Below are 19,952 nucleotides of genomic sequence, written 5' to 3'. Positions count from 1 at the left end.
TATAGTGTTCTTCAGGACACATCCAATTTCGTTTATGTACGAACATTCCAGGACACCTATTGTGTTCTTAGAACAGTTTCAACTTGCTAGTGAACAGTACGGACAGGTATAGCGTTCTTTAAGACACCTGCATTTTTGTTTAATTACGAACAATTGAGGACACTGCGTGTGTTCTTAAAACAGTTTGAACTTGCTAGTGAACACTATGAACAGGTATAGTGTTCTTCAGGACACCTCCATTTTCGTTTACGTACAAACATTTCAGGACACCAATTGAGCTCTTAGAACAGTTTAAACTTGATAGCGAACAATACGGACAGATATAGTGTTCTTTAGGACACTTTAATTATTTTTTTTACGAACATTTCAGGACACCCCGTGTGTTCTTAGAATAGTTTCATCTTGCTAGCGAACAGTACGAACAGGTATTGTGTTCTTCAGGACACCTCCACTTTCATTTATTTACAAACATTTCAGAACACATGCACTGTCCGCGGACACCAACATTGTTTTTTTTTTATAAAAAAAAAGCGAAACTATTTACAAAACAATATAAAAATTAAACTTTATTTAACATATATTAATAATTTATGACAGAGAAGGTGAGGCAGAAACAGAAACAAAAACAGGAGAATTAGGGGTTTCAACATGATTGTTATCAGGTGAAGAAGAGATGGAAGTCTCATCAAAACGTTTTGGGTTATGGAGAGGGTTTGGGGATAATTGACTGGGATATGGTGAGGAGGGACAAGAACATGTGGGGCAATGGTACAAGGTTTTTGGTTTAAAATGATCTTCCACAAAAGTTTTCAATTTATAAAAAATAGTCAACAATAAATAAATGTTTTCTTCTATACTGTGAAAAGTGTTATCCATAACAGGTTTTTCTGAAGTATTTTCTATGTTGGTATGCTCTGTACAAAAATATATATATATATGTTAAATGTATACAAAATAATAATAATTAAATGGTTTATATTATAAAGTGTTTACCATTAGTTTCACTATCTTGTGACATTTCTTCATGTGGGAAATGCTCCTCTAGCCATTCCAGAGTACTAGACATTTTTGTGAGAAGAAAAAAAAAGATAATATATTTTTTTATCTAATACAGAAAATTTATAAATATATGAATACAATTAAGTACACTTACTATTTCAGGTAAGATATGTCCTATGTACTCAGTGGGTCTGCTCTTGTTCTCAGTTCTGTTGTGTTTGTGAGGTAATTATGTTGTAAGCCAATTTATCTTCTTGTGGTATATTCCATTTTAGAACATAGTGCATTTAAATGAATGGTTAGTGTGTTGTATATATGGGTTACATTTCTTATGTATTAGCACATATAATGTGTTTGTGTGCTCCTTTTTGAATTGGTTAAATGTTCCTATGTTATGATATAACAATCAAACACACCCCCCCGTGTTTTTAGGTAGTGGTACTGTTCTTCGAACATGTCCGCGAACATTAAATGAGTTTGCGGACATCAAGTACAGTAGAAGAGATTCAGTCAGTTCCATATGACATGTATATAAAGTCAAAGTCATTATTGTTAAGTTGCACTACTAAAAACCTATGAAATTCAGTGAAAAAACTTAGTTAAATGGACGCTATGGTTAAGTTGCGCTGCTAAAAACCTATGAAATTCAGTGAAAAAACTTTGTTAAAGGGACGTTATGGTTAAGTTGCACTGCTAAAAACCTTTCAAATTCAGTGAAAAAACTTTGTTTAAGGGACGTTATGGTTCCAAGTAAAACCGAAAAACCCTTGAAATTCGCCAGTTATGGTAAGCTAAGCAACCATAACTCGCGCCACCACCGTGCACTGCTAAGCCTAACACCCAGGACATCAAAGATGACATCACAAATACTTGCACCAGGGTAGATTTATTTAAATTTACCAGAAAACTCAAATTGACCAAATTTCACGCCACCAAGATTGAAGAAAATCTAGGAACTAAGAAGAAACAGGCAGTGAAAGAGGTCTCCATATTATCTGAAAAAGATCTGACTAGCCTTTTATGTTTGGCCAATATGGAAGAAACTGTGGAATCCAATTTTGATAATAACATCACAATGGATGAGTCCATGTTAGAAGCAACGTTTGGCATCTCTACTGACCTGAACTGTCTCACTAAGTTTAAACCACAGTCTATCTTCTGTCCCAATATAGCATGTGTACCCATTGACATTTTTGAAGAACTAGTAATGAAAGATCTCAAGAAAATATCTAGTCACATCGCACCGGCTAATCGCAATCTCAATTACTCGCAATCCCAGGCACTAAAAACGTTGAAGAGCGATCATTCCATAGGCATTCGTCCTTCAGACAAAGGTGGAGGCATTGTTGTCATGGATAGCCTCAAATATGAACATGAAGCTAAGAGTCAACTGAGTGACAGTACCAACTATATACCAATAGAGTGGGGACGCTCTGTAACTGCTTTTCTTTTTAAATTCTATGATGTGCATGCCGCATTTGGATTTTAAAGGTCTGAGGAAGCCTGAGCATTCAGGCGGAACGCGTGACCATCTTCCACCCGTGGGGTGAGTGTTTTGTTCAACCTTACGGCTGTCACAGAGGCGAATGATTTCACCTCTGTTTTTTGTAATGTGCTGTATTAAGCAACAATAAATATGACATTCTAAATAGCTAGGCCTTGTGTGCTGGAGTATTTTCTACGCATGCCCACTGGGTGGTTTTTTGCAGTGTTACAACCGCGCAGGGGCTTGTGTGTTTTTCTTATATTTACGAATTTGGCTAAATTCATCACTCCAGCACCACCAGCCACTTAAGGAGGTAGAGCGCCATCTTTTAGTTAAATTGATTTACTCATATATATATATATACGGTCAATTGTGAAAAGGTCAATTGTGACCCTTTTAATTCGGTCAATTGTTTGTTCGAACAATTGTAAACAAACAATTTGGGTAATACCATCCGCATAGCTTGGTTCCTAAGAACCAAGCTAAGCGGTCTAGTGTTTTGGGTTTGGTAGCCTAGGGACTACTTTAGCTGGACTATTTAAACAACACCCGATCAAATACAACACGCTTCGCGTTACTTTGCAGCTTGCAACGTGACGCTCACCGTGTCCAGCTATTCCCTCGAACCTCGGAGAAGCAGAACCTGCAAAGAGACAAAAGGAACATCATTAGCAGCAGCATCTTACCTGCAGTCTTCATCTTTAAACACTCGCAGCTACTGAGAACAGCTTCCTCGAATCTGCACGCCTCCCGACAGAACAACCTGAAAGAGGAAAATAGAGGCAAGATTAAAGGAAGCAGTAGAGACATTTACAAATTACGAGCTGCTCAAAAGGCTTACCTGGCTGGTCGCCTCTCAGCTGGCACCACTCCCGACATTCCACTCGCGCTGAAGAACACCGCGACCTACAAGGTAGGAAAACACAGGTTAGCAAAGGCAAGACTTCGCAGCGCTGCGCATAGCGCTTACTTACCGCATCATAGCACTCTTAATGCTCCATCATTTACCAGCGGGGCTCAACCAAGCCAGTTTGCCACACTGAAGCTCCGCATACATAAGGGAGAAAAAAGAGATATTTTAAACAAAGAAAGGCATACAGGATAGCAACAAAACTAAAGAACAGCAATAAGACCTACCTGAACAATATCAAACGGGCCGGCGTCAGTGAAGTAACTGGACCGCACTCGCCCATGAAAGACAACACGCCGCTGTAAAGAAGGCAGGATGGAGAGCACGCCTAATTCTACCACAAGGTGAGGATATGATATGATATGATATGGCATTGTAAAGCGCCTATACACAAGTGTTTCAAGGCGCGACGAGGCAGGGAGGGGGGAAACAGGGGGAGGACAGACAACGATCCTACTAGGCCAGGTGTCATTCAGACCGCGCAAGTGCAGGGGTAGGGGTAAGGGAAAAGTGCAGTACAAGGTAAGTAGAATAGAAATAAATAGATAAATAAATAAATAGGGCCAGCTGGTGGCAAGTGCAAGGTAAGTGACATATTTTTCAATAAACTGTAAAACAGTGGCATCACTGTCTTAAACAAATTTAGGAGCATCTTTAATCCATAAAAGCATGTGGATATGTGGTGCTCCTCTGGCTTGGTATTCTTTTCTCCAAAAGAAGTGTTGCAATTCTCCAAGGGGAGGAACAGTTTTATTACAAATAAAATGTAGCATAGCAATGAAGCGATGGTGAAAATATCTTGAAACATTAACAGGATGCAAAGAACAAAGTTATCCAGGTGTTAGTATATCTATGTTTGTCTTGTTTTTATTTGATATGCGTACGAAATCATGTAAATCTTCCCATACATATTCTGCACAACTTAATGTAACAAACCAAGTGGGTGGGCCAAGTTTTCTGATCATACAACGTACATCTCCATGACGTCGAAACCAGTGCTCTTTAGTACCACGCATATTTGCTAATAGATTTGTAATATTTGATTGTAAAACCTCATCCTTTTGTTGCACTTTTTGTAATAATTGTGTAGCTGTCATATTTTGAAAGTGTGATCCTGATTTTAATATGTGTGCAACTCAGTAACATAAAGTTGCTAGTTCACTTTCAAAGAGTAGGTGGAATATGTATTCCACATTTTGTCTAAATCTGGGATCTTCGGAAAACATCTGTAATGAGCGGCATTCTGAAGCTGATATTTGAATAGGTCTATCATCATACCTTCCTCCTTTGTCAGTAGGAAAGAGTAGAGGAAAAGCATGTGCTTCTATACTTTTTTCCCATATGCTGATTGGCGATCCTTTTGTTTGACACATTTGGTATGTTTCCAGTACATCTTCTATGGTGTCATTAGAGTGCAAAGGATGAATTGTATAATGGTCTAAAGTATTTGATATTGTAGCAGGATCTAGTAGCTCAAATTGACCAGCTTCTTTTGTTTCTTGAATTATTTCAGTTGTATCTTTCAAGTTTTCTTCAACATTAATTTCTTTGTAATATTCATTATTCTCTTTAAGATATTGGAAGGCTTGTCTAACTTTATATAAATCTACCAGCTGTTGCCATATTTTTTTGTCTTTTGTAGGTACTCCATTTACTAAGATAATTAAAGATTGCTGCATTGGATGTTGCACTCCTAGAGTATGCACATTTTCTTTTAGATCTAATGGTAAATAAACTACTTTTCCACAAATACCTTTTACCAATTCACAGGGAGGTAATTTTGCTGTTTTTGGTTGAAGGCGTATTATTGCTTGAAATTGATGTACTGTTCGAATTATGATGCTCTCATATAAATTAAGTTATGGTAGGGGTTTTGGTACTGGGTATAATTCAAAATTATTTGTGATAGCACATGAAGGAGTTTGGTTGTTGTCAAGTTTTGTAGTGCAGTAACTGTAAAGTATTAAGGGGTCAGTTATTTCGTATTTGTTTTCTGCTACAAGGTAGAGAGCTAATTCAAACCATTTAGAATCTTCATTGTCTTCTATTTTGTATGATAGGTCTACAGTTTTTGTGTTACTTTTATAAAATGTTCTACGGCAACATACACATACATGGTTTGGTACTTCAGCTGATGTACTTTTAAAATTTAGTATTTCTTTTTTGTATGTGTTTAGCAAAAGGTTGCCATGTGTAGAATTGTTGCTTAATTGGTTTAAAGCTATTTCATTCTGTAAATGGCTTTCACTTCCAAAATATTTTTTTTGGATATAGTCAATTTCTTCAAGTAGGTCTTTTGCTGTACCATGTAGAAGGATGTTAATTTAAATTTGCTAGTGCTAAAGCAGGACTTTTAGCATAGTACAGTTTATAGACTATATTTCTTGTAATTGAATGATGTGTTGATATCCTTTTGATATAATGTAAAGTGGTTTTACAAGTAGGTCCTGTAATGCAGGCCAATGAATGTCCTTGTAGTCCTGTGTACTCGCACACTGGACAGGTATCCATATTTTGCAGTAATTTAATTTTGATTTTGTCTTTGCTTTTTACATATTTATTGAGGAATTGGCGTAAAGATTTGAAACATTGTTTGGGAATGTTACACATTGACGTGCATGGCCATTTGTACACTAGACGTTCTGATTCAGTTGAATGGAGGGGTAATTCTAAGTTTTCAGGGCATATTTTTGTAAGGAGTACTTCTTGTTCCATTATGGTATTATTCACTTTTTCATAACCTCGAACACTGCTATGTATGGCAATTGTATTTGTTTGCTTTCGTTTGTACGCTTCTTTATTAAAATGTAGTTCTGTGCTCGTAGTGTGATTCCATTCACCTCCGCAGATACTTAAGAAGTTCTTTCTGTTGACATTTCGCTTATTGAGAAGTCTTTTTTGTAATTTAGTTATTCGTTTTGTTAGTGGTTTCATTTTGATTAACAGTAAAATAAATAACTTTCTTTTGAGAAGAATTGCACTGTCGATCAACGCTTATAAAATTAATTTCCTACGATAGGTTTTAAGCATTGAACCTGATTTATCTCCTGTTTTTATAAGATTTTGAACGACCTTGTGACAGTATATTTTGGCTAAAATACTTTTCTCGGTATGCTTACTTGGCACTATATTAAAATTTAAAGAAATAGTTTTATCTGTAGTGAAAGCTGATTTTCTGTTAATTGTTTTTTGGTTTGTTTTACATTTTGATAGAGGAGGCAACGTTTTTGTACTTGAAACTTCTTGTGTTTCACTAAATGACTGTATTAGCTGTTTTGTTTCAGCTTTTTTTACAAATTCTGCTAGAGATGGATGCTTATTTTGGACACTTTTATTTTCATTTGCTCTACTTCTGCGTTGCTTTCTACGGACTTGACTTTTGGTAGGCATTCTTTAGGGTCTGTTGAAAAAAATAAAGAAGGTATGGGTTGGGGTGTTCTGCAATGTATGTGTGCTGTGTGCATGAGTGTTTGAGTAAGATTATAAAGATGTATGTAATGGTGTGTGATTGTGCATTGGGAACTACAACTAGTAGGGATAGGTATTCTTGAATTTATGTGTTACTAAACTGGGGTTCAGATGACAAAAGAAAAGTAAGCTAGTGGTGTGGAAAAGTATAAATAGTAAATCTAATGTATACAATTAAAACAGTTGTTTGTTCTATAATATGAAAATTGTAGCGGTTCAGTTGGGTAATTTGTGTGTTGAAAAATAGGAATTTGTGGGCAATTCTGGCTGTGAATCGCTGTTTAAGACATGGAGAATTTTGGACAAAATGGTACACAATCTCTATTTTTAGGCACAGAAATAGCTTGTATTAACTTTACAGTATGTTTGAGTAATAATACAAATATTATGCTGATATTCTACTTACTTTTTTTCTTAAATTAACAGGTATCTTCTTAGTTCTTTGAATTTGGTTGCTTCTTTTCAGGAGACTGGTCTTCACTGCAATTGTAAAAGATTCAAATTAGTAATTTGGTTTGTATATAGCACTGTTTTTAATTTAGATATTGATTTTTTTAATTGAAATCCTCAGCGCCTTCTTCAAAACCAGTAAACTAATTTATTTACATAAGATACATTGCATCAATTCAGTGCATATATGTTCTTAATGAACACATTGTATTGAATGACTAACTAGCAAAAAAATATCTTTACTATGTCTTGTGAAATTTATAATATACCACTGAATACCACTATTTCTGTAACTAAGCTGTTCTAGGTAATAGCACCTGAATGTCATGCCTAAATTAAAGTAATTAAGTAAATAAATAAATAAAAAATATGAAATTGTATAAGTATTTTTTTAAAGATTTAAACATAGATTGTGCTTGCATGCAATTTTGTTTGAATATATGTAGTCTATATATTTCATTTAAAAAATGTTAGTTTCACATGATTTGAGTGTGGGTGTATAAAGAAAGTAAATAGTATAAAGGTTTATAAGTGATATACAGTAAATTCATTTTACAGATTACACAAACTGAAAGTCTGTTTGAAAATGTGTTCATCTACTGTACAAAAAATATGCATACCTGAAGTTTGTGTTCATGCATATGGATATGCATTGAGCTGCAAGTAGAATTGCTGGAGACTTGTACAGTATTTCTGGTAAATGGTGCTTGCCAATGATATGACACTTGTACTCAGAGAGATTCACAGTACATTTGCAGTGCTGATCTATGATGATGCAGTTAGATGTAGAGGTCTTGAATGTGGTTGGTGCATGCTCATGTGACTTCTTAGCTACATCCAATGAGGGAATGGCAGAGAGAGTGAAGTGGAAATGTAGAAGGGCTGTTCATGTTACGATATGTCCGCGGACATGCTGGTAGTTCGCGGACATCAGGAGTTACATCCAGGGATGTTTGGGTTCAGAAGTCATGCAAATGAGAATGAGTACTGAAAGGGATTGGTCAGGAAAGTTTAGTGGGTTTGTTGTGCCAGAAGAGAGTTTCTCATATACTGTTTTTGCTGAGAGAACAACAGATAGCTATGTCTGTGTGTTTTAGGAAAAAGAATGTATGGATTTTGGGAGATTCATGGATATATTGGTTGAAGGTGCATGCAGAAAGCTGTGGAGTAGCTGTAGATCTTGGATTCCCACATGTGGAAGTACACTGGTATGGAGTACGTGTAATGAAGTGGTTGGACTTGCTACCTCTCTGTGCTACTTTGGAGACAGAGCAACATCCAGACATAATTGTAATTCATTGTGGAGGGAACAGTTTAGGACATGTAACTGGATTTTTTTTGCAATTTCCTATGAAAGAAGGACTTGGGAAGGTTATGGACATGTTTCCTAATTCTCAAGTGATATTTTCACGGATTGCGCAGAGACAAATGTGGCTTTGTTGTTCTTCATTTGGTCCACAAATGGAAAAAGCAAGGTGCAATGTTAATAAAGCTGTTTGTGCCTTTCTAAAAGATTCTGGCATGTCTTCTTTTCACAATGAAAATATTCTGTTTCGTAGTACAAACATTTTTCGCAGAGATGGAGTCCATCTTACTTATGGTGGCAATCAGATTTTTCTGAGAAATGTGCAAAATGCATTGCGACCTTTTTTGGAATTACAAAATCCATTTTGAAGTAGGTGTTAAGCATTTATAATGTTTGACTTACAAACACCTCCCAAAGGTTCTTTTCAGAGCCACCACTTCCTCCCAGAGAAAATTGCAATGTTTGTGATAGGGTAGCAACACAATTTTTTAAATGTTCATGAACTGTCTGCGGACTTCTAAAAAATACAAAGGGCCCTGCTTCATTTATTTTCACTTCTATTTTTTAACTGTGAAAGGCGGCTCTGAAAAGAGCCTTATTTTTTTTATTGATTTTTGATATTTTGTATTTTTTTTGGTTTTTTATACACGACACACTAGGAGAGGAGGGGAAAGGAAGGTAAAGGGGGGGACACCAACCACAGGGATAAGAAAGGGCGAGCTGAGAGAGGAAGATGTAGAATGGATTTTATTTGGGTAGTGAGCAGATATTCTCGTGCTCTGAGACAATAGTCTCAAAAGCACTACGAAGTCGCTCCCCCCTGTGACCCTCGAAAGTTAAGGGTCATCAGCATTCTGTATGGCCTGTGAGGCAGCTTGAGGAAGACGCTGTCCCACAGAGGTGGTCCTTGTGGTGACAGGATCAGAAACAGAGGAAGAAGTAGAGGAAATCAACCTGCTACATTCTTTGCAAGGTACAACCCTGCGAATAGCCCCAGAGTGAAATGACCTCAGGTGTCGCTTCATAGCAGTGGTCCCAAAGCTGTACTTACCGTGCTTCCCGCGACTGAGTATCATTTTGCACTCATTGCAGGTAACATGGTTCGCACGGGCCTTAGGACCATTCCCATAACCGCCACACCCAAGACTCACGCCTAGTGCGGGTAGTAGGGATTTCCTCTACCTCCTTCTCATCATCCTCTTCTTCCTCCTCTGCATCCTCACTCCTGTTCCCCTCTTCAGGCCCTTGGGGAAGTGGTGGTGGTGGAGGGGGTGGGGTTGGTGACGAAGCAGGTGCAGCACCAGGTGGCAGTAGTTCAGCCATGGATGCCATCTCGATGATGGTGTAATCTGCAGGTGGCAGCAAAAATCGCTGTGTTCTGAAGAATAGCCAGAAACATAATGAGAATAAGCTCTAGGGCGTGGTCTTTTATAGGGGTGCTTGTGCACGGTCCGCGGACATGCGCGCTGTCCGCTGACAGATCGAACACAAAAAAAAGTTCAAAAAGTTTCAAAAGGTATGTAGAAACTCAGGATTACTATGTGGGACTTGTGCCATGATGAGATTTTATTGAAAAATATTATGGATTAATTGAAAATGTACTTTTAAATTGTTCGGGGACACGAACAGTGTCCGCATTCAGAACACGCGATCAGCGTGGGCGCCGTCATATAATCTGTTCTCGAACAAGTCCGCGAAGGAAGCGCATGTCCACAGGACACCAAATTCACGGAGATTGGTTAGCGCATGCGCGTTGATGTTCTACGGACACTGTTCGGGTCGTGAAGTAATTAAAAATGCGTCACACGTCAAACAAACATTTCAGGACACTGCGTGTGTTCTTAGAACAGTTTAAACTTGCTAGCGAACAGTAAGGACAGATATAGTGTTCTTCAGGACACATCCAATTTCGTTTATGTACGAACATTCCAGGACACCTATTGTGTTCTTAGAACAGTTTCAACTTGCTAGTGAACAGTACGGACAGGTATAGCGTTCTTTAAGACACCTGCATTTTCGTTTAATTACGAACAATTGAGGACACTGCGTGTGTTCTTAAAACAGTTTGAACTTGCTAGTGAACACTATGAACAGGTATAGTGTTCTTCAGGACACCTCCATTTTCGTTTACGTACAAACATTTCAGGACACCAATTGAGCTCTTAGAACAGTTTAAACTTGATAGCGAACACTACGGACAGATATAGTGTTCTTTAGGACACTTTAATTATTTTTTTTACGAACATTTCAGGACACCCCGTGTGTTCTTAGAATAGTTTCATCTTGCTAGCGAACAGTACGAACAGGTATTGTGTTCTTCAGGACACCTCCACTTTCATTTATTTACAAACATTTCAGAACACATGCACTGTCCGCGGACACCAACATTGTTTTTTTTTTATAAAAAAAAAAGCGAAACTATTTACAAAACAATATAAAAATTAAACTTTATTTAACATATATTAATAATTTATGACAGAGAAGGTGAGGCAGAAACAGAAACAAAAACAGGAGAATTAGGGGTTTCAACATGATTGTTATCAGGTGAAGAAGAGATGGAAGTCTCATCAAAACGTTTTGGGTTATGGAGAGGGTTTGGGGATAATTGACTGGGATATGGTGAGGAGGGACAAGAACATGTGGGGCAATGGTACAAGGTTTTTGGTTTAAAATGATCTTCCACAAAAGTTTTCAATTTATAAAAAATAGTCAACAATAAATAATGTTTTCTTCTATACTGTGAAAAGTGTTATCCATAACAGGTTTTTCTGAAGTATTTTCTATGTTGGTATGCTCTGTACAAAAATATATATATATATGTTAAATGTATACAAAATAATAATAATTAAATGGTTTATATTATAAAGTGTTTACCATTAGTTTCACTATCTTGTGACATTTCTTCATGTGGGAAATGCTCCTCTAGCCATTCCAGAGTACTAGACATTTTTGTGAGAAGAAAAAAAAAGATAATATATTTTTTTATCTAATACAGAAAATTTATAAATATATGAATACAATTAAGTACACTTACTATTTCAGGTAAGATATGTCCTATGTACTCAGTGGGTCTGCTCTTGTTCTCAGTTCTGTTGTGTTTGTGAGGTAATTATGTTGTAAGCCAATTTATCTTCTTGTGGTATATTCCATTTTAGAACATAGTGCATTTAAATGAATGGTTAGTGTGTTTTATATATGGGTTACATTTCTTATGTATTAGTACATATAATGTGTTTGTGTGCTCCTTTTTTAATTGGTTAAATGTTCCTATGTTATGATATAACAATCAAACACACCCCCCCCGTGTTTTTAGGTAGTGGTACTGTTCTTCGAACATGTCCGCGAACATTAAATGAGTTTGCGGACATCAAGTACAGTAGAAGAGATTCAGTCAGTTCCATATGACATGTATATAAAGTCAAAGTCATTATTGTTAAGTTGCACTACTAAAAATCTATGAAATTCAGTGAAAAAACTTAGTTAAATGGACGCTATGGTTAAGTTGCGCTGCTAAAAACCTATGAAATTCAGTGAAAAAACTTTGTTAAAGGGACGTTATGGTTAAGTTGCACTGCTAAAAACCTTTCAAATTCAGTGAAAAAACTTTGTTTAAGGGACGTTATGGTTCCAAGTAAAACCGAAAACCCCTTAAATTCGCCAGTTATGGTAAGCTAAGCAACCATAACTCGCGCCACCACCGTGCACTGCTAAGCCTAACACCCAGGACATCAAAGATGACATCACAAATACTTGCACCAGGGTAGATTTATTTAAATTTACCAGAAAACTCAAATTGACCAAATTTCACGCCACCAAGATTGAAGAAAATCTAGGAACTAAGAAGAAACAGGCAGTGAAAGAGGTCTCCATATTATCTGAAAAAGATCTGACTAGCCTTTTATGTTTGGCCAATATGGAAGAAACTGTGGAATCCAATTTGGATAATAACATCACAATGGATGAGTCCATGTTAGAAGCAACGTTTGGCATCTCTACTGACCTGAACTGTCTCACTAAGTTTAAACCACAGTCTATCTTCTGTCCCAATATAGCATGTGTACCCATTGACATTTTTGAAGAACTAGTAATGAAAGATCTCAAGAAAATATCTAGTCACATCGCACCGGCTAATCGCAATCTTAATTACTCGCAATCCCAGGCACTACAAACGTTGAAGAGCGATCATTCCATAGGCATTCGTCCTTCAGACAAAGGTGGAGGCATTGTTGTCATGGATAGCCTCAAATATGAACATGAAGCTAAGAGTCAACTGAGTGACAGTACCAACTATATACCAATAGAGTGGGGACGCTCTGTAACTGCTTTTCTTTTTAAATTCTATGATGTGCATGCCGCATTTGGATTTTAAAGGTCTGAGGAAGCCTGAGCATTCAGGCGGAACGCGTGACCATCTTCCACCCGTGGGGTGAGTGTTTTGTTCAACCTTACGGCTGTCACAGAGGCGAATGATTTCACCTCTGTTTTTTGTAATGTGCTGTATTAAGCAACAATAAATATGACATTCTAAATAGCTAGGCCTTGTGTGCTGGAGTATTTTCTACGCATGCCCACTGGGTGGTTTTTTGCAGTGTTACAACCGTGCAGGGGCTTGTGTGTTTTTCTTATATTTACGAATTTGGCTAAATTCATCACTCCAGCACCAGCCACTTAAGGAGGTAGAGCGCCATCTTTTAGTTAAATCGATTTACTCATATATATATATACGGTCAATTGTGAAAAGGTCAATTGTGACCCTTTTAATTCAGTCAATTGTTTGTTCGAACAATTGTAAACAAACAATTTGGGTAATACCATCCACATAGCTTGGTTCCTAAGAACCAAGCTAAGCGGTCTAGTGTTTTGGGTTTGGTAGCGTAGGGACTACTTTAGCTGGACTATTTAAACAACACCCGATCAAATACAACACGCTTCGCGTTACTTTGCAGCTTGCAACGTGACGCTCACCGTGTCCAGCTATTCCCTCGAACCTCGGAGAAGCAGAACCTGCAAAGAGACAAAAGGAACATCATTAGCAGCAGCATCTTACCTGCAGTCTTCATCTTTAAACACTCGCAGCTACTGAGAACAGCTTCCTCGAATCTGCACGCCTCCCGACAGAACAACCTGAAAGAGGAAAATAGAGGCAAGATTAAAGGAAGCAGTAGAGACATTTACAAATTACGAGCTGCTCAAAAGGCTTACCTGGCTGGTCGCCTCTCAGCTGGCACCACTCCCGACATTCCACTCGCGCTGAAGAACACCGCGACCTACAAGGTAGGAAAACACAGGTTAGCAAAGGCAAGACTCCGCAGCGCTGCGCATAGCGCTTACTTACCGCATCATAGCACTCTTAATGCTCCATCATTTACCAGCGGGGCTCAACCAAGCCAGTTTGCCACACTGAAGCTCCGCATACATAAGGGAGAAAAAAGAGATATTTTAAACAAAGAAAGGCATACAGGATAGCAACAAAACTAAAGAACAGCAATAAGACCTACCTGAACAATATCAAACGGGCCGGCGTCAGTGAAGTAACTGGACCGCACTCGCCCATGAAAGACAACACGCCCCTGTAAAGAAGGCAGGATGGAGAGCACGCCTAATTCTACCACAAGGTGAGGATATGATATGATATGATATGGCATTTGTAAAGCGCCTATACACAAGTGTTTCAAGGCGCGACGAGGCAGGGAGGGGGGAAACAGGGGGAGGACAGACAACGATCCTACTAGGCCAGGTGTCATTCAGACCGCGCAAGTGCAGGGGTAGGGGTAAGGGAAAAGTGCAGTACAAGGTAAGTAGAATAGAAATAAATAGATAAATAAATAAATAGGGCCAGCTGGTGGCAAGTGCAAGGTAAGTGCAGACAAGTGCTGGGAAGGGGGGGCTGTAGGGATACAGAGAACAGTCCCGCAGTGCAGGGGTCACCAGGGAGGCAGTGCAAGTGGAGAGTGGCTGGGCCCAGGACCGAGGTCGGTGAGAGTGGCCAAGTTTCAGATTCAGTGCAGAATTTAGTGAAGCATTAGCAGGGGAGAGGGAGAGAGAAAGCAGAAGCAAAGAGGAAGGTTTTGAGGTGCTTCCGGAACCGGAGATGGTTCTCCTCAAGTTTCAGGGAGGCAGGAAGGCTGTTCCAGAGGGAGGCTGCTGCAGCGGAGAGAGATCTACCCCCAGCTCGTTGCTTGTGGTTTCATAGCGAAGGTATGTGAACCATCAGTTTGGGCGGGCTATCCCTTTCAGCGTTAGATAAAACCTGATTTATAAATGATATGATATGTTATGATATGGCATTTGTAACGCGCCTATACACAAGTGTTTCAAGGTGCGACGAGGCAAGGAGAGGGGAACAAGGGGAAGACAGACAACGATCCAAATAGGCCAGGTGTCATTCAGATCGCGCAAGTACAGGGATAGGGGGAAGGGAGAAAGTGCATGTGGAAGGGGAGGGGGTGAAGTGCAGTACAAGGTAAGTAGAATAAAATAAAATAAATAAATAAAGAGGGCCAGCTGGTGGCAAGTGCAAGGTAAGTGCAGACAAGTGCTGGGAAGGGGGGGCTGTAGGGATACAGAGACAGTCCTGCAGTTCAGGGGTTGCCAGGGAGGCAGTGCAAGTGGAGAGTGGCTGGGCCCAGGACCGGGGTCGGTGAGAGTGCCCCAGTTGCAGATTCAGTGCAGTTTCAGCGAAGAATTAGCAGGGGAGAGGGAGAGAGAAAGCAGAAGCAAAGAGGAAGGTTTTGAGGTGCTTCCGGAACCGGAGATGGTTCTCCTCAAGTTTCAGGGAGGCAAGAAGGCTGTTCCAGAGGGAGGCCCCTGCCGTGGAGAGAGATCTACCCCCAGCTCGTAGCTTCGAGAAGCGGCTGACCCTGAGGGAGTTGGAGACGGATGAGCGAAGGGCTCGGGAAGGAAGATAGAGTTGCAGGTATTTAGGCCCCAGGCCACAGAAGGCCTTGTGGACAATGCAGAGGGTTTTGAATTTAATCCTCGCAGCCACTGGGAGCCAGTGTAGAGATTTCAGTCCTGGAGAGATACGGTCCCTGGGCTTGAGGCCAAGGACAAGTCTCGCAGTTCTGTTCTGGATGAGTTGCAGAGGGCGGAGGGTGGAGGCAGGCAGATTAAGATAGAGACTGTTACAGTAGTCCAGCTTCGAGAGAACCAGGGCTCGGGAGACAGTGAGCTTCTGGGGGAAGGAGAGGAAGGGAAGAATACCTCTAAGGAGGTGCAGCTGGTATTGTGACTTCTTAGAGACGTCAGATATATGAGGAGAGAAGGAGAGTGTGGAGTCAAAGATGACCCCGAGGTTTTTTGCCTTGCAGGTAGGAGCAGGAAGAGGCCCAAGAGAGGCTGGCCAGAGAGTTGCAGGGGAGGAGGGAGTGGGTGTGCCGATGAGTAGAATCTCAGTCTTACTAGCATTAAGGCGGAGGTCGTTGGCAGCACACCATTCCTGGATAGCAGACAGACAGTCAGAGATGAGGGCAGGAGAGGAGGAGGCCGAGGGTAGCCTTAAAATGAGCTGGGTATCGTCCGCATAGCACTGAAAGTTGGGGCAGAGGGCGGCGATGCGGTGGGCAAGAAGTGCCAGATACTGGTTGAAAAGCCACGGAGAGAGATTAGATCCCTGGGGTACACCACAGGTGGAGAAAAAGATGTCAGAGAGGAAGGACCCAAGTTGGACCTGGGAGGGTCGATTGGAAAGGAAAGAGGTCAGGCACGCCAGAGCCTGACCAGTGATACCCAGATTGTCGCGGAGACGGTTGAGCAGGATGGCATGGTTGACAGTGTCAAAGGCAGAAGAGAGATCGAGCAGAATGAGAACACACGGAGTGTTGGTGTCGAGGTTCAAGAGCAGGTCATCACGGATGTTCAGGAGAGCAGTTTCCGTGCTTCTGACCGCTCTGAAGCCGGATTGGTGGTCATGAAGACTACCAACAGCTTCAGCATGGAGGTTAAGCTGGGAGATGGCCAGTTTCTCCAGGAGCTTGCCCAGGAAGGGAGTGATGGAGATTGGGCGAGAGTTAGCCAGGCAGGAGGGGTCGGCAGAGGGTTTCTTAAGAAGAGGGTGCACAAGGGAGTGCTTGAGGGGGGATGGGAAGACTCCAGAGGCGAAGGAGAGGTTGCAAAAGTCAGCCAGGGCAGGAGCCAGGGAGTCGATGTGGTCCTTGATAGTTTTGGACGAACAGGGGTGAACCTGTTTAGACGAGACTTTCATAGATCGGACTTGTCTGGAAACTTCGTCCGCAGAGAAAAGGGGAAAGGCAGAGAAGGAGGGGTGGCTGCAGAAGGGCCGGAGGAAGAGCAGGGAAGCGAGGGAGGGAGGTGATAGGAGGAGAGTGAGGACAGGATGTCCTGAGTTTTAGAGATGAAGTGAGAGGCCTGTGCAGTACAGAGGGCCTGGGAGGGGACAGGAGAGGTAGAGACTGCAGCAGGGGTGGAAAGCTCCTTGCAGATTTTAAAGAGTTCGGCCGAATTGTTAGATGCCACAGAGATGCGGGCTTGGATAAGGGCTCTCTTCTTGGTGAGAACGGAGAGACGGTATTGCCTTTGGAGCAGGCGGCAGGCCAGTTTGTCAGAGGATGAACAAGAAGCACGCCATTTCCTCTCTGCCACCCTGCACTTGTGTTTTAGGGTGACGAGATCCAAATCATACCAGGAGTTACATTTGGCTTTGGGCTTCAGGCGGATTCTCATGACAGGAGCAAGGATATCAAGAGTATCAGAAATAGCAGAGTGGAGCAAGGAGAGGGCTGTGTCAGGGTGGGAGACAGCCGAAGGGGGAGGGGGGTGGAGAAGGTGGCAGCAAAAGCCTCAACTGACATGCACTTCATGGGTCGGATGACCGAGAAGGTGGGTGGCAATGATGAGGGTGGCTTGGCCTGTGGGGTAGGGAGGGTGAGGTGGGAGGATAGAAGAAAGTGATCACTCCAGGAGAAAGGAGTGGAGAGAGGGACTGAGAGGGGAAGGTCAGAAGAGATCAGAGCATCAAGAGTGTGCCCTGCAGAATGAGTAGGCCCAGATGGGAGAATAGAGAGTGAGAGAGAGTCGCAGAGGTCGCAAAAGAGTCCAGTGGGGGGACAGGAGGCATCTAGGTGGATGTTGAAGTCACCAAGAAGGAGGAGTTGAGTGGTAGTGGACAGGAGTGAGGAGGAGAGGTCAGTCCACTCGGAGAGGAAGGAGGAAATTTGACCAGGTGGCCGATAGATAGTAGCCACAGTAAGCGAATGGCTAGGAGAGAGAGAGAGTCGGCAGACAAGACATTCAAAAGAGGAATAGGTCTGCGTAGGAGTGACAGTGGTAGGAATCCACTCAGGGAAGATAAGGGCAACACCCCCCTGCACGGTTGGGCCTGGGCGCGGAGAGGATCTTGTAACCGTCAGGTAGGAGTGTGTCAAAGCTGGTGACAGAGCTGGCTGTGAACCATGTCTCAGTGAGACCGAGGACGTCAAGGTCCAGTTCCTCAAGAAGGTGACAGATATCAGAGGAATGCTTGATGGCAGAGCGAGAGTTAAGAGTGGCAATGTGGAGAAGGTTGCCATCCTTGAAGGACTTCCGGGGAGGGGTACAGTTCAGAGGTACGCCCTGCGGAGGTGTAGAAGAAGGAGGTGAAGAAGGAGCAAGAGAGGGGGCAGGGAGGGAGGGTAGAGGCAAGGTAGCCGAGGACAGCGGAGGGGAGACAGCAGGAGAGCAGAGGAAGTTGATGAGGCGAGGGAAGCATCTATCAAAGAGGTGAAGGTTGGCCTGAGGGTCTTGGACCAAGACGGACCCATTAGCGTAGACATTAATGATGGCCTTAGAAGAGTGGAAGGGGGCCAAGAGGACATCCCAGCGGGTGCCACCATTAATGGGAGAAGAGGAAAAAGGAGAGAGCACAGAGACCATATGAAGGGTCCATAGGTCAGGCGAAGGCACAAAAAAGAGGATGTCAGTGAGAGTTTCCTTAGAGCAGGCACTAGTGTAGGTGTCAGCGATAGGGAGGCCTGGGTTGGAGACCAGGATGTCCTTTTTAAACTTTTTCCTACCGGATTTAGTGTGGAGAGCAGGATAGTCAATAGAGAAGCAGTTAGAGAAGATAGGCGAGATAGAGAGCACCATAGAGTAGGAGGGAGTGGGGGGGGGAGACAGACGATGTGAGAGCCTGCAGACAGGAAGAGAGCGGCAAGCACAAGTTTACCACATTTAAGAACAGCAACAGTAATGCGTTTTAGGTACACAGTGGAGAGTCCACCTAAGTTTGAGAATCCTGCGAGGGGAGAAAAACCCTAGTTTACCACATTAAGAACAGCAACAGTAATGCGTTTTAGGTACACAGCGGAGAGTCCACCTAAGTTTGGGAATCCTGCGAGGGGAGAAAAACCCTAGTTTACCACATTTAAGAACAGCAACAGTAATGCGTTTTAGGTACACAGTGGAGAGTCCACCTAAGTTTGAGGAGAGGGCGCCAGAGGGACTGAAATCATACGGGGGGGGAGAGAGGATACTTACCCCAGTCAGTCAGTCTTAAACGCAGTCCTCCTGTATTTTCAGGCTGAACTTTCCCCTCAGACCACATCAGGGCAAAGCTAAAAAGCATACCAGCGAGTAACCCGGCTGGGTGGCGTCCCTGTGGATACCAGGTGACCGTAACACTCCTTGGCCTATGTCAATCCGGCTTCCGCCCTAGACATGGGACTGAAACAGCATTACTGGACCTGAAAATACAAATGGATGAGTTTAAAGACAACGGCAAGATAGCTCTCCTCCTCCTGCTTGACCTTTCTGCAGAGTTTGACCTAGTCAATCATAACATACTTTGCAATCATCTAGCGTCAGCGGCCCACTTCTCACCGAAAACCATAGAGTGGATACAGTCCTTCCCTATGGACAGAACCATGAGAGTTGTATCATCTATCGCTGCAGCATTGCCATCTCCGGTCACCTGCGGTGTACCCCAAGGCTCCACAATCTATAATATATTCACAAAACCACAATTTGACCGTCTTGATGACTTGGGTGTCACCTACACAAATTACACAGACGACACTCAAATATTCATACCTATCTCCAGCTTCCACAACACTGACTCCGAATCACTTACCATAATCTATAAAACCATCCAGGACTGGATGGCCCAACATAGATTATGCCTAAATGACGAGAAAAACAAAAAACTTCTTCTCATGGTTTCACAATACCGCCTTACCAAACTCTGTGACTCCTTTAAATCCTTCAATATAGACAGCATCAATATCAAGTTGTCTAAGGAAGTAAAAACCCTCGGTTTTTCCCTGGACTCAGCCCTCACTTTAACCAGACAAGTCAATACTATGGCACCAGCAGCAGTCGACACGTCTAAGCTTATTAAT

Source organism: Ambystoma mexicanum, chromosome 11 (genome assembly GCF_040938575.1).
Source record: "Ambystoma mexicanum isolate Mex_15411 chromosome 11, UKY_AmexF1_1, whole genome shotgun sequence".
Taxonomy (NCBI): domain Eukaryota; kingdom Metazoa; phylum Chordata; class Amphibia; order Caudata; family Ambystomatidae; genus Ambystoma; species Ambystoma mexicanum.
The sequence above is the reverse complement of the archived record's forward strand: the minus strand, read 5'-3'. Positions refer to the sequence as shown.